We start from the raw sequence: 17,609 nt of genomic DNA, 5'->3' as shown, positions 1-17,609 counted from the left end.
ACACACACCCTGAAGCCTATAACCCTAACCACACATACACACCCCACAGCCTATAACCCTAACCATACACACTGCAGCCTATAACCCTAACCATACACACACACCCTGCAGCCTATAACCCTAACCATACACACTGCAGCCTATTACCCTAACCATACACACACCCCACAGCTTATAACCCTAACCACACATACACAACCCACAGCCTATAACCCTAACCATACACACACACACACACTGCAGCCTATAACCCTAACTATACACACACACACACACACACACACACACACACACCCTGAAGCCTATAACCCTAACCACACATACACACCCCACAGCCTATAACCCTAACCATACACACTGCAGCCTATAACCCTAACCATACACACACACCCTGCAGCCTATAACCCTAACCATACACACTGCAGCCTATTACCCTAACCATACACACACCCAACAGCTTATAACCCTAACCATACACACCCCACAGCCTATAACCCTAACCATACATAAACATTCCACAGCCTATAACCCTAACCATACATACACATCCCACAGCCTATAACGCTAACCATACACACCCACAGCCTATAACCCTAACCTTACACACACCCCACAGCCTAAAACCCTAACTATACACACACCCCACAGCCTATAACCCTAACCATACACACACGCCCCGCAGCCTATATCCCTAACCACACACACCCCACAGCCTATATCCGTAACCACACACACCCCACAGCCTATAACCCTAACCATACACACACACCCCGCAGCCTATATCCCTAACCACACACACCCCACAGCCTATATCCCTAACCACACACACCCCACAGCCTATAACCCTAACCTTACACACACCCCACAGCCTATAACCCTAACCACACACACACACACCCTGCAGCCTATAACCCTAACCATACACACCCCACAGCCTATAACCCTAACCTTACACACACCCCACAGCCTATAACCCTAACCATACACACACACCCCACAGCCTATAACCCTAACCTTACACACACCCCACAGCCTATAACCCTAACCATACACACACCCCATAGCCTATAACCCTAACCATACACACACACCCCGCAGCCTATATCCCAAACCACACACACACCCCACAGCCTATATCCCTAACCTTACACACACCCCACAGCCTATAACCCTAACCACACACACACACCCCACAGCCTATAACCCTAACCACACATACACACCCCACAGCCTATAAACCTAACCATACACACACACACTCCACAGCCTATAACCCTAACCATACACACACCCCACAGCCTATAACCCTAACCATAAACACACCCCAAAGCCTATAACCCTAACCACACCCACACACACCACACAGCCTATATCCCTAACCACACACACCCCGCAGCCTATAACCATAGCCATACACACACACCCCGCAGCCTATATCCCTAACCACACACACAACGCAGCATATATCTCTAACCATACACACATACACACACACCGCAGCCTATAACCCTAACCATACACACACATCCCACAGCCTATAACCCTAACCATACACACACACACCCCACAGCCTATAACCCTAACCATACACACACACACACCCTGCAGCCTATAACCCTAACCACACATACACACCCTGTAGCCTATAACCCTAACCATACACCCTACCGCCTATAACTCTAACCATACACACACCCCACAGCCTATAACCCTAACCACACATACAAACACCCCACAGCCTATAACCCTAACCATACACACTGCAGCCTATAACACTATCCATACACACTGCAGCCTATAACACTAACGGTACTTGTTTCCTAGAACGGCCACAACGATTTAGATCGTTGTGGTCGTAAGATAAAAAATCGGATCGATCGCATCGCATGCGATTTGGTCGCATACGATGCGACCGATCCGATCGACCGATTTTTCACCCGATTTTTTTTTTTTTTCACCTGATTATTTTCAATTGCCCCCACAAATGTTACTAAGTGGGCTAGACCCCACGATAGACGTCAACCCGAAGCGTGGCGAGCGCAGCGAGCCCGCGAGGGGCGGCGGTGCGCGTCCTCCGACCTTTTCATTCCCCTACTATCCACTAGGGCGTGGAGTGAGAATAGAATAGTGTGGCGAGCGCAGCGAGCCACCGAGCCCGAAGCGTGGCGAGCGCAGCGAGCCCCGCGAGGGGACGCGTCTAACTTCACAGGTATACGCGTCCCCTCGCGGGGCTCGCTGCGCTCGCCACGCTTCGGGCTCGGTGGCTCGCTGCGCTCGCCACACTATTCTATTCTCACTCCACGCCCTAGTGGATAGTAGGGGAATGAAAAGGTCGGAGGACGCGCACCGCCGCCCCTCGCGGGCTCGCTGCGCTCGCCACGCTTCGGGTTGACGTCTATCGTGGGGTCATGGCGGGCACATAAAAAATGTGAAATGGGTCATATTGGCCCATTTCACCTTTTTTAACATTTTTCCCTATGTGAGATGGACTTAATCAAGTCCATCTCATCTTGTGCCATTATAATGGCACAAGACCGACAAGATCCTCCCGATTTCAATGTTAAAAGATTTTTTAACATTGAAGTCTATGGAAAAATCGGGTCAATCGGTCGGTCGCATCGCGGCCGATTTTAATTGGTCGCGACCGACCGATTGACCCGATTTCTGTCAATCAAAGTGAAAAAAGTGTAAAAAATCGGCCACGATCACTCACGATTGTGGCCGTTCTAGGAAACAAGTACCACACTAACCATACACACTGCAGCCTATAACCATACACACACACACACACACACACACACACACCCTGTAGCCTATAACCCTAACCATACACACACACACCCCACAGCCTATAACCCTAACCACACATACACACCACGCAGCCTATAACCCTAACCATACATACACATCCCACAGCCTATAACCCTAACCATACATACCCCACAGCCTATAACCCTAACCTTACACACACCCCACAGCCTATAACCCTAACCATACACATACATCCCACAGCCTATAACCCTAACCACACACACCCACAGCCTATAACCCTAACCTTACACACACCCCACAGCCTATAACCCTAACCATAAACACACCCCACAGCCTATAACCCTAACCATACACACACACCCCGCAGCCTATATCCCTAACCACACACACCCCACAGCCTATAACCCTAAACACACACACACACCGTGCAGCCCATAACCCTAACCATACACACCCCACAGCCTATAACCCTAACCTTACACACACCCCACAGCCTATAACCCTAACCCTACACACACCCCATAGCCTATAACCCTAACCATACACACACACCCCCCGCAGCCTTTATCCCTAACCAAACCATACACACACCTCACAGCCTATATCCCTAACCACACACACCCCACAGCCTATAACCCTAACCACACACACACACACACACACACACCCCACAGCCTATAACCCTAACCACATATACACACCCCACAGCCTATAAACCTAACCATACACACACCCCCCACAGCCTATAACCCTAACCATACACACACCCCACAGCCTATAACCCTAACCATACACACACCCATAGCCTATAACCCTAACCATACACACACACACCCCACAGCCTATATCCCTAACCACACACACACACACACACACCACACAGCCTATATCCCTAACCACACACACCCCGCAGCCTATAACCCTAACCATACACACACACACAACGCAGCCTATAACCCTAACCATACACACATACACACACACACCCCAGCCTATAACCCTAACCATACACACACATACACTGCAGCCTATAACCCTAACCATACACACCCCGCAGCCTATAACCCTAACTATACACACACCGCAGCCTATAACCCTAACCATACACACACCCCGCAACCTATAACCCTAACCATACACACCCCCCGCAGGCTATACCCCTACCCATACACACCCCACAGGCTATAACCCTAACCATACACACTGCAGCCTATAACCGTAACCATACACACACACTGCAGCCTATAACCCTAACCATACACACTGCAGCCTATAACCCTAACCATACACACACACCCCGCAGCCTATAACCCTAACCATACACACACACACCCCGCAGCCTATAACCCTAACCACACACACTGCAGCCTATAACCCTAACCATACACACACACACCCCGCGGCCTATAACCCTAACCATACACACACACCCCACAGCCTATAACCCTAACCACACACACTGCAGCCTATAACCCTAACCATACACACACACACACCCCACAGCCTATAACCCTAACCACACATACACACCCTGCAGCCTATAACCCTAACCAGACACACACCCTGCAGCCTATAACCCTAACCATACACACACACACCCCGCAGCCTATATTCCTAACCATACACACTGCAGCCTATAACCCTAACCATACACACACACACACACCCCACAGCCTATAACCCTAACCATACATACACACCACGCAGCCTATAACCCTAACCATACACACACCCCACAGCCAGTGGTGCAAGTACCCCGTACCGCCATAACAAATGCCCCCAAAAATGCTCAATGCGCATGCGCGCATATGGAAGTGGCGGGGGGCGTGGCCTGCGCCGCCCCGCCACATCTGATAGCGTTCGGAGGGGAGCGCATCGCGCGTATCTCCCTTTCCCTCCCTGTGTCACTGTGACACAGGCACCTGCTCTCCAATCAGAACTCGCGGGCTGGCAGCCAATCAGGAGCCAGCCCGCGAGAGAGACTGCAGGGCTGGAGAGTGGAGACACGGAAGATGCGCTCCCCTCCAGTCCCCAGGGAAGAAGCAGACAGCGGCCCCAGGGAAGATGCAGGCAGCGGCGGCGGAGAACTAGAGGAGGGGGAGAACACCTGACGGTGAGTTGCTGCTGAATACTGTGGGGGCATTCATGTGTGGCACTGTGGGGGCAGATCTGGCACTGGGGGCATATGTGTGGCCCTGTGGGGGCAGATCTGGCACTGGGGGCATATGTGTGGCACTGTGGGGCATATGATATCTGGCACTGGGGGCATGTGTGGCACTGTGGGGGCAGATCTGGCACTGGGGGCATATGTGTGGCACTGTGGGGGCATATCTGGCACTGCTGGGGCATAAGTGGCACTTTGCGGGCACATGTATGGCACTGTGGGGGTGTATGTGTGGCACTGGGGGCATACTTAGCACTGTGTGGGCATATCTAGCACTGTGGGGGCATATGTGTGGCACTGTGGGGAATATGATATTTGGCACTAGGGGCATATGTGTGACACTGTGGGGGCATTTATGTGCGGCACTGTGGGCATACCTAGCACTGTGAGGGCATATGTGTGGCACTGTGGGGGCATACTTAGCACTGTGGGGGCATATCTGGGACTAGCGGCATATGTGTGGCACTGTGGGGGCATGTGTGGTACTGGGGGCATACTAAGCACTGTGGGGGAATATCTGGCACTAGGGGCATATCTGGCACTGCTGGTTCATATCTGGCACTTTGGGGGCATATGTATGGCACTGTGGGGGCGTATGTGTGGCACTGGAGGGGCATATGTGTGGCACTGTGGGGGCATATGTGTGGCACTGGGGGCATACTTGGCACTGTGGGGGCATATATGTCTGGCACTGTGGGGGCATATATGTGCACAAGCCCAAACAGAAATGTCATTGTGTTTTAAAGTTTTGTCATGTAGCCACTCCCCCTCGTGTCATATGACCACGCCCATTTTTGGCGCGCGCCTAAGGCGCGCAACACAGTACCACTAAGAAGTTTTTTCTACTTGCACCACTGCCCACAGCCTATAACCCTAACCACACATACACACCCTACAGCCTATAACCCTAACCACACACACTGCAGCCCATAACCCTAACCATACACACACACACACACACACATACACACCCTGCAGCCTATAACCCTAACCACACATACACACCCTGCAGCCTATAACCCTAACCATACACACTGCAGCCTATAACCCTAACCATACACACACCCCACAGCCTATAACCCTAACCACACATACACACCACGCAGCCTATAACCCTAACCACAAATACACACCCCGCAGCCTATAACCCTAGCCACACATACACACCACGCAGCCTATAACCTTAACCACACATACACACCCCGCAGCCTATAACCCTAACCACACATACACACCCCACAGCCACTAGTACCATCTCTGGCTAAGCACCGCTCTCCCAGAAAAGTACCCATCACCAAGAAGCACAGTTCACATCAGCAGCCAGCAACACCCCCTCACCCATAGCAATCTTAATTTTGGTACCCTATGCCAGCAAGAGCAATGGTGCCCCCATATATTAAAAGGGACAGTGCACACTGAACTCTCATAGGCCAAAAAGGGGTGTGTCCTTGCTGGGAAGGCAGGTGGCCACACAATAGTACCCCCGATTTAAGATACACCACACACTACTGCAACATTATTCACATTCCCTCTATGAAAGTGTCTCCTATTCATGTTATGTCACACGTTGGTATCCCTTATTCACAATTCTTCTCATAGATAGTGCCCCTTATTTACGTTACACCACACCGCTCGCTTGTTGACATTACCTTCACTGTATCGCTCCTTGTCAGCAATACAAAACACTGGTATTGTTCCTTGATGACAGTACAAAACACTGTATTGATTATTATTCACAGTACACAATTCACAACTCAGTAGCAATCTTTATGCAAGCTACATAAGACAGTAATAGCACTTCTTATGCACATAATGCCACAATGTAATGTACAGATGGAGCCGGCGTTGTCTTTGCAGGGGATGGCGGCAGAATCGCCAGCCGCCATCCCCCGCCAGCCGCCATATGCTCTGCGAAAGGCGACGCGCGCACACGAGATGCGCGCGCGTCCACTTCCGATGGCGATTCCCCAGGGTCCCCGCTGGCTTGTCCCCAACGCCTCCCCGCACCCCCACACCGCCTCCCCTAACCCTGTCCGTCTCCCTGAAGCGGAGACGGACAGGGTTCCCGTCGCCCCGCCGCCCGGAAACTAAGACGCGCGTCAGATGGACGCCGGGCTGCTGGCGGATCGCCAGCGGAGACAGTCTGGCGATTCGCCAGCAAGAGGGAGCCCGTCTCCATCTGTATCTTACACATACAGGTATGCCCCACATTATTTGCTAGCAGTTGTTGTTATATACAGTGTATGTATATATAGTGATCTCCCTGAACCTGTGACTATGCTTTCACCGTTTTGTGAGGTGAGGGTGGGAGGTTGGGCAGAGGAGGAGCTGTTGCTGGTCATGCTCACTGTAAAATAAGCACACGCTTTGAAATACACACCCACCTCTATCACGTATTACGCACTCGCACCTCCATCACTTAATACACACACACCTCTATTACATAATACGCACACACACATCTATCACATTACACGCACTCACACGCACATCTATCACAATATACGCACACACACGCACATCTATCACATTATACGTACATACACATCTATCACATTATAGGCACACACACACCTCTATCACATTATACGCACACACGCACATCTATCACATTATACGCACACATACACACGCACATCTATCACATTACACGCACTCACACGCACATCTATCACAATATACGCACACACGCACATCTATCACATTATACGCACATAGACATCTATCACATTATAGGCACACACATCTATCACATTATACGCACATACACATCTATCACATTATATGCACACACACATCTATCACATTATACGCACATACACATCTATCACATTATACGCACACATACACACGCACATCTATCACATTATACGCACACATACACACGCACATCTATCATATTATACGCATACACAAATCTATCACATTATACGCACACATACACACATCTATCACATTATACGCACACACACACACATCTATCACATTACACGCACTCACACGAACATCTATCACAATATATGAACACACACGCACATCTATCACATTATACGCACATACACATCTATCACATTATACGCACACATACACACACACATCTATCACATTACACGCACTCACACGCACATCTATCACAATATATGCACACACACACACATCTATCACATTATACGCACATACACATCTATCACATTATAGGCACACACACCTCTATCACATTTTACGCACACATACACACGCACATCTATCACATTATACGCACACACACATCTATCACATTATACACACACACATCTATTACTTTATACACACACACACGCACATCTATCACATTATATGCACACACACATCTATCACATTATACGCACACACACATCTATCACATTATACGCAGACATACACACGCACATCTATCACATTATACGCACACATACACACGCACATCTATCATATTATACGCATACACACATCTATCACATTATACGCACACATACACACATCTATCACATTATACGCACACACACGCACATCTATCACATTATACGCACACACATACACACATCTATCACATTATACGCACATACCCATCTATCACATTATACGCACACACATACACACATCTATCATATTATACGCACACACACACACACACACACATCTATTACATTATACGCACATACACATCTATCACATTATACGCACACACATACACACATCTATCACATTATACGCACACATACACACGCACATCTATCACATTATACGCACTCACACGCACATCTATCACATTATACGCACATATACACACATCTATCACATTATACGCACACACATACACACATCTATCACATTATACGCACACACATACACACATCTATCACATTATACGCACACATACACACATCTATCACATTATACGCACATACACACATCTATCACATTATACGCACACACACGCACATCTATCACATTATACGCACATACGCACATCTATCACATTATACGCACATACACACATCTATCACATTATACGCACACACATACACACATCTATCACATTATACGCACACACATACGCACATCTATCACATTATACGCACACACACACATCTATCACATGATACGCACACACATACACACATCTATCACATTATACGCACACACATCTATCACATTATACGCACACATACACACATCTATCACATTATACGCACACACATACACACATCTATCACATTATACGCACACACATACACACATCTATCACATTATACGCACACATACACATGCACATCTATCACATTATACGCACACACACATCTATCACATACGCACACACATACACACATCTATCACATTATACGCACAAACATACGCACATCTATCATATTATACGCACACACATACACACATCTATCACATTATACGCACACACATACGCACATCTATCATATTATACGCACACACATCTATAACATACGCATTTGCACACACATCTATCACATTATACGCGCACATACACACACCTCTATCACATTATACGCACACATACACACGCACATCTATCACATTATACACATACAAATCTATCACATTATACGCACACACATCTATCACATTATACACACACACACACGCATATCTATCACATTATACGCACACACACACACCTATCATATTATACACACGCACACAGCTATCACTTAGCACTATATATGTGCACACACACTTCTTTCCCCTCAATCACATTAGCATAGTAGCAGCAGTCATAGGTGCCGATTTATGTTTTTGCTGGTGGGTGCTCATGCCAAAAATATAGAGGAGTGGCTTCATGGGGAAGGGGTGTGGCCACAAAATGGAGCACAGTTGTCTCCAATAGAGTTGGGCAAAACGGGTCACTAAGACGAGTCGGGTCCCAACGGATCACTCTGTGAAAAGATCCAGCTCTTTTAGACAGAACCTCTGCTCACTTTGAAAAAAGGGGTAATCTGATAATAATGAAGCATAATTTGTTTTACAATCATTTATTGCCATTTTTTTTTTTTGGCCATCCCTAGCAGCAGCAGCCTTGTTATTCTTTCATTAACTTGGTCGCAGCACTGTACTCAGTCTCCTGAGTTAGTACAGCTCAGCTGCCACAGGTTCACCTTTTTGGGATCGGCAGCCACTCACTCTCTTTTGTGATTCATCCAAAAGATTCGCTTCGTTCGCGAACGAGCCATCTCTAGTCTCCAATATTCAAATTACGGCAAGAGTTCCACATACATAAATGCCCCTACAATGCAGGTACTCCGCGGACAGAATACACTCTTCGTGGAATACTGTTTCCCAGGTGGCGGGTCCGGCAATGTGGGTGCTGCAGCCGCAAATTAGCAAGTTAATATGGCGGCCCAGCAGAGGGACTAGGGCCCGTGGGTGCTCATCAAGTTCCATGGGTGCTCGGGCCCTTGAACACCCACAGAATCGGCACCTATGGCAGCAGTGCAGCAATCCACATACCCAAGCCCTTAGGAGTACCTCACCTCACCTGCAGACAGTCCACAGCCTCGCCAGATGCTCCGTGAGTTCCTCCTCCCCTCGCTCCCACTGGGGAATTACAAAGGCGGCAGCTCTTCCTCTTTCTCTCCTCCGCCCCCCCTTTAATTAATGCGTTGCAGACTCGCAGCGGAGCGTATCTCCCGGCAAGCGGCAAAGTGCCCAGGGGACTGCTGCTTGTGGCCCTGCTAGCTGCCAGTGGTTCCTGGGTGTTTATGAGCAGACAGGCCAGCCGCCGACTCACTCCCCCCACACCGCTTCTGCCGGCTCCTGGGTGAGTTGCCTAATCCAACCTTGACAGCCAGCCCCAGCTACTAAACAGGCCCTAGGCATTTGCACACGGCACGCTGCCGAGGGAGGGGGAGGGGCGGAGGAGAAGGGACAGCCAGGGAGAAGCTGTCACTTCTCCCTGGTTGGCAGTGGCTGTCTGGTCACAGCCTGCCGCCCATGATAGGTGCCTTAGAAATCCGGCCCTGGCGGGGAGCGGGCAGGGGAGAGAGCAGGGAGCAGGCTGCACGGCTCTGGCCATTTGCAGTCTCCACCCTCCCTACGCCTTTGCAGTGGGGACAATGATAAGAAGATTGCTAAGAGTATAGGAAACAGCAAGGGTGAGTCAGAGAGAATGTGCAGTGATTAGCCTCAGACATGGGGTATATGACATTGGAGTGTATGGTATGTATAAAAACATAGAGGTACATTTACTAAAATGGGTCTATTGATAGGATGTTGCCCATAGCAACCAATCAGATTCCATATATTATCTTCTAGAAGGAGCTACATATAAAAGTAGAATCTGATTGGTTGCTATGGGCAACATCCCGGGGGAAATTTACCAATATGAAAAACCTAGTTTTTCGTATTGGTATTTTCCCTACGGTTGCATACGACTGAAACCATACTCACCTGTCCCAGCGCGACGTAGTCCAGGTAAGGGTCTTTGCAAAAAAACAAACCGACACCCGAATCCAGCCGGACAGAGAGCCGCACGGTGTTTACATCGTGCGGCTCCGCCTCCCGAATGCCGCTATTGGTCGCCTAGCGGCCAATCAGGAGCCGCTAGGCCGCAAGGCGGCCAATAGCGGCATTCGGGAGGCGGAGCCGCACGATGTAAACAAACACCGTGCGTCTCCGTGTCCGCTTAGTTTCGGGCTGTCGGTTTGTTTTTTTGCAAAGACCCTTACCTGGACTACGTCGCGCTGGGACAGGTGAGTATGGTTTCCTTCCACAGCTTCCTCCATGGATTTCGTCGGACCCGGACACCGGACGCCATCGCCGACAGGGACGTCGACTTCAAGAAGGACGTCGACATGAAGAGGAACGCCGACACAGGACCAGAGGACATGAGGACTAGGGCTACCTACGGGAAAAAGATAGGTAAGTATTAGTATGTGTGTAATGGGTGTATTAAAGTTTTATTTTAAAAGTGTGTCAGTGTGTTTTGTGCACTATTTTTTTAACTGTGGAACTACAAGTGCCAGCGGGCCCTTTAATGCCCAGCAGGCTGGGACTTGTGGTTCTCCAAGTCCCAGCTTGCTGGGGAGGCTTGCTGGCACTTGTAGTGCCACAGTAAAAAACAATAGTTTTATCTATTTTTTACACCATTTATCAGCTCGATGCCCACCGCCCAGGGGCATCGAGGACAGCACCAGGCTTCAGCCTGGTCAGGTAAGTCCTGGAGGGGGGGGAACCCTTCATTGGGGGGGTCCCCACTCCCCCAGGGCCCCTGGCCAGGCTGACTGGTCGGTAGGGTTAATGTTTTGGCCGCGGGACCTTATATTATAAGTGTCCCCCGGCTGTGACATTACCCTGCTGGCTGGTTTTGCCTGGGGCTGGTTCTTAAAATACGGGGGACCCCTAGTCATTTTGTCCCCCGTATTTTGGGAACCAGCCCCGGACCTGGGGCTGGTTGTTAAAAATCGGGGAACCCCTATTTGTCGGGTTCCCTGATTTTTAATTACCGGCCCCGGCTCCTTCAGCCTGGTGCTGGTTTCGGCTGTGGGGGGGACCCCACGCCGTTTTTTTTTTTAATATTTAATTTTTTTTCTATTTTTTTACACTGCAGCCTGCACGGATGTGACTGATCCGTGCAGGCTAAAACGCAAATAGAACAGGAAAATGGTGTTCTATTTTCCTGTCGTATTTGCGTGGGTGTTTTACACCACTAAGCAGCCGTATTATCAGTACGGCTGCTTAGTAAATCAGAAACCACCATTCTTTTGAATGGTGATTTCTGTCGTATCCTATCGATGGTGTAGGGCATTCGTATTTGTAACTACAAATACGAATGTTCCATCTTTAGGACTACGAATTGTTGTATTTTTGGGATTGTAAACAAACTAAAATGCAAATTCGTAAAAAAAAGGTGTATTTCTCCCTACGAATACACCTTTTTTCTACGAATCCATTTTGGTAAATGTCCCCCCCCCATGTCCAATAGAACTCCCATCTTAGTAAATTTACCCCATAGAATTTTCCATCTATTCTGCCCATTTTTCTTTTACCGTTTTGGTAACATCAGCCAGATTTGTTTCTGATATCTTGTAAGGATATTCCTAGCCCTATCCCAAGTGTGTTTTATTTGTTCTACTGTCTCTACTACAGGGCTGAGCAATAAGTGGCCCTCCAGCTGTTGATGAACTACACATCCCAGCATGCCTTTCATCAGTTTAAGTATGGCCAAAAAGCATGCTTAAATGTGTAGTTCATCAACAGCTGGAGGGCCGCTTATTGCCCAGCCCTGCTCTACTAGCTCTGATGGGAGGCTCAACCTCATTTGATCCCGAACGGAACCCACAGCTGGACGACTCCGCTATGGGAGACGATGCCCCTTTGACGGTGGGTCTGATGAAACAACTTCTTGCCTCCTTTAAGACAGATATCATGGCGGAATTTAAAACAGCTCTGCAAACGTGTCAGCAGTCAATTGATGAGATCGGGCAAAGAACGGATCATCTGGAAAATAAATGTAAGGAAATAGTCTCCTCTCATAATGCCCTCCTCACCTCACATGATGAGCTGCTTGCTGAGGTTGAACTCCTACGGAATAAAATAGGGGAACTTGAGGACCGATCAAGAAGGAACAATGTCAAAATCAGAGGGATACCGGAATCGGTGACCAATTCAGAATTAGAAGAATATGTTACGGAAATATTCAAGGGGTTACTACCAGATGCGAGTAGTCAAGACTTACTATTGGATCGTATCCATAGACTTCCTAAACCAAGAACAGCACCACAGGATGCAACTAGGGACACTATAATGGGATTCCACTTCTACCATATCAAAGAAAGAGTACTACAAGCTACGAGATCCAAAGACCGGGCAGCACCAATTCTAGGTCATCTCCAAATCTTTGGCGACCATTCGGCTGCCACCATAGCCTGATGACGTACCTTCTTGCCAGTAACTAGAGCACTCCAAAAAGCTGAAATCCAGTATAGGTGGGGTTTCCCCACCAAGTTAATCATTCTGCAAAATGGCTCTACAGATGTAGTGATGACGCCAGAGGATGGCATCAAATTCCTCGTCAAATGGAACCTGGACGGTATTTTAGCAGCTACTTCAAAACATCCCAAGCTGTCTAATGAATGGTCCATGGCGAATTGAACTGGGCTTCTCTTTACACAGAGTATATCCTTTTGAGTATTGCCATATATAAATGGTGGCTGTTTATAGTTTATGCTTTGGAGATCAGGCCCGCTCCTGGTATAGATGTGGGAGTATGCCTTTGCTACCCCACTTTGTGGCTCGGTCAGCTATGGGGAGGAGCGGGCCGGTGGGACGGATGCTGTTTTTCTTGTTACGTTTATAACTCATTATATTACCTAGAAATGTACACTGTAGTGTCATAGTTGTGATGTTATGCCAAAATTGTCTTAGTCTTAGCTATTGATAATATAAGCTTGAACTAATTCATTCAATATAACCTAACAGACCAAAAAATGACAGAAGCATATATTTCTTCCACGCCTCCTATATGTACCGCCTCCCATGGTGGTCTTATTTAGTAGTACCTACTGGGTACTCAAACCCCCTCTTTTTGCCCCTGTTCTTTTTCCCCGTCTAACCAAACGGTATGGCCTTTACTAATCTTTATTGAATGGCCCACCCCTCTGACTATATACAGTGACGACCCTGTTCCTGACCACATGCTAGGTTTGGTGTTGGGAACAGACCAACAAAGGAATAACAAGCTGGTTGACAGCAATCATTATCTCCAACTACATAATGGTTAATGTTTTATCATTAAATGTTAAAGGTCTTAATACACCGAATAAAAGGAGACTAGCATTGCACCATTTTGCTAAATTAAAAGCACATGTGGTGGCAGTCCAGGAGACTCATTTTATGGCCTCTTCTGCACCTAAATTCACTAACATTAAATTTTCATACGTCCTACACCTCCAACAGCCCCAAGAAAAAGGCAGGAGTAGCGCTCTTAATTTAATTTCGTCAACATGCAAATTCGTGTTGGAAAAACAAATAACGGACACAGAGAGTTGCTACTTGATTCTTAACGGCAAATTGGAGGATAAACAAGTCACGATAGCAAATGCTTATGTACCTAATTCTAAACAGATCCCCTTTATTCAAAAATTCTGTACGGTACTACAAGCTAACTGCTCGGGCTCTCTATTACTACTAGGTGACTTCAACCAGGTATTAGACTCCCATATGGACAAATCCTCCCCTCTTTGAACACTAACCAGACCCAATCCTAAAGATCAATCTCACCAATTTAGAAGGATACTTAATGAATTTGCCCTTTACGATGTTTGGAGGGCAAGGAATCCCTCGTGCAGAGATTATCCTTTCTACTCCCCGGTGCACAACTTGTTTTCCAGAATTGACTTAGCTCTCTCAGATAAATGGGTACTCCAACAGATTAAAAAGGCTAGTATAGTCCCCATATCTTGGTCCGACCATTCTGCTCTAACTCTAAGATGGGACTTGACCTATTATCATCCATTTTCGAGACAGTGGCGCCTCTGCGACTATCTTTTAGATGATCCAGACATAAGGGAATCTATACTAAAAAAGCCTGAAATTGTTTCTAGACACCAATGATCCAGCTGACCCATGCACTTTTAATTATTGGTGTACTTTAAAAGCGGTGATCAGAGGTTCAATTATACAAGCCGCAGCTAGGCGTCGTGTGAAACAAAATAAAGGATGTAGAGACCCGCCTGGTCGAATTAGAATCTAAACTTAAACTCTCCCCCACTGACAAATGAATATATAAAGATTTACTTAAAAATAGGGAGGAATGGAATGTGCTATCCCTTCAAGAGGTGCACAAGAACCTTTTCAAATTGAAGCAAAAATTTTACACTCAAGGTGATAAAGCCGGTAGACTCTTAGCACGAAAACTCAGGGGCAAAACAGCACAGGAAAGAGTAAAAGATATTGTAAATTTGAAAGGTGCGAAAGTGATGGACCCATCCAAAATAGCGAATGCATTCGCTGAGTATTACTCCTCACCATATAATTTAAAAGATGAGCCTGTGACACCCCAACCTACTATGGAAGGTATTGCAGCCTTTTTGGAAAAAAACTCTCTACCCTCCCTAGACACGGCCACCCTCACTTTACTAGAGATTCCCTGGACAATAGATGAGATTAGTAAGGTTATATTGGATCTTCTGTCAGAAAAAGCACCAGGCCCTGACGGTTACTCCAATAAATTTTACAAAGTGTTCAGAGATACACTAACCCAACCACTGCAACAAGTGTATGAGGAGGCAACCACGAAAGGGACCTTTCCAATAGAAATTTTGGAAGCGCGAATTGTTGCGTTCCCGAAACCCGGGAAAGAATCCCTCCATGTTAGCCAACTTTCATCCCATTGCGCTTCTAAACACAGATGTGAAAATATATGCAAAGCTTATTGCCAATAGACTTGCGCCGCTGATTCCGACCCTCATCTGTCATGACCAGGTGGGGTTTGTGAGTGGCCGCCAGGCATCGGATAATAGTAGAAGGGTGATTGATGTCCTAGATGCCTTCTCCGTGTGCCCCGAGCCGTTGCTGTTGCTTTCATTGGACGCGGAGAAGGCATTTGACCGACTGCACTGTGGCTATCTACAAGCAGTACTAACGAAGTTTGGCATCACAGATAGGGCCCTATCATCTATATTAGCCCTGTACTCAAACCCATCAGCTAGAGTTTTCATAAATGGAATGCTCTCAACTCCCTTTGCTATATCCAACGGCACGCGCCAGGGCTGCCCCCTATCCCCCCTGGTGTTTGCCTTGGCAATCGAACCATTGGCTGAAATCACCAGGGCCACACCTTCAATAACAGGCCCCTCCCTGTTTGGTCACTCGCATAAAATATACAAAGAGTGCCTATTATATGCCTATTAAAGAGTGTTCTACTGTCTCTCACGAACCGTCCCCCCCTTGTCGGGATTTCGGCGGTCGGGATTCTGAATGCCGGGATCCCGACTGCCGGGATTTAATACTGAATCCAGTTAAATACCCATATGCATAGAAGGAAACTAGCATTAAATATCTGGGCATACACGTCCCGGCAAGGGCTCAAGACATATTCTACTGTAACTACCTCCCTCTACTAACTAATTTCAAAAAATTAACACAGGAGTGGATGATGCAGCACGTTTCTTGGATGGGCCGAATAGCGGCTCTGAAAATGGATCTGCTCCCAAAATTGCTATATTTATTTAGAACAATACCCATATTGCTACCCGAACCCATACTTGCAAAATTGAATAGCTTATTCACTTCATACATATGGAAAGTAAAAAACCAAGGCTAGCACGTAAGGTCTTGGTTCAATCTAAATCTCATGGGGGTCTAGCGTACCCAGACCTTAAAACATCCCAACTGGCTTCTATACTCTCCTTATTAGAGGCATGGATGACAACCGATAAACCAAACCCTGGGTTATAGTAGAAAAAGGTCTGGTATCTCGGTTCCCTCTCATGGACCTATTGTGGTTGCCCCCATCAGAAGTACGTCACATCATTCAACCCTCCACAGTGGTCCAGGCGGTATGTAAATCATGGAATATGCTGAGATCCCGCTTGTTAGAAGGGTCACAACTAACGTTAGAATTGTCATTGAGGGGGACTGGCACGCCTGATCCCAAATTTTTCCCTTGATTTGTGGACATCTA

This window comes from Crinia signifera, unplaced genomic scaffold (assembly GCF_055691185.1).
Source record: "Crinia signifera unplaced genomic scaffold, ASM5569118v1 HAP2_SCAFFOLD_97, whole genome shotgun sequence".
In the NCBI taxonomy this organism is placed as follows: Eukaryota; Metazoa; Chordata; class Amphibia; order Anura; family Myobatrachidae; genus Crinia; species Crinia signifera.
This window is presented reverse-complemented; position numbering follows the sequence as displayed.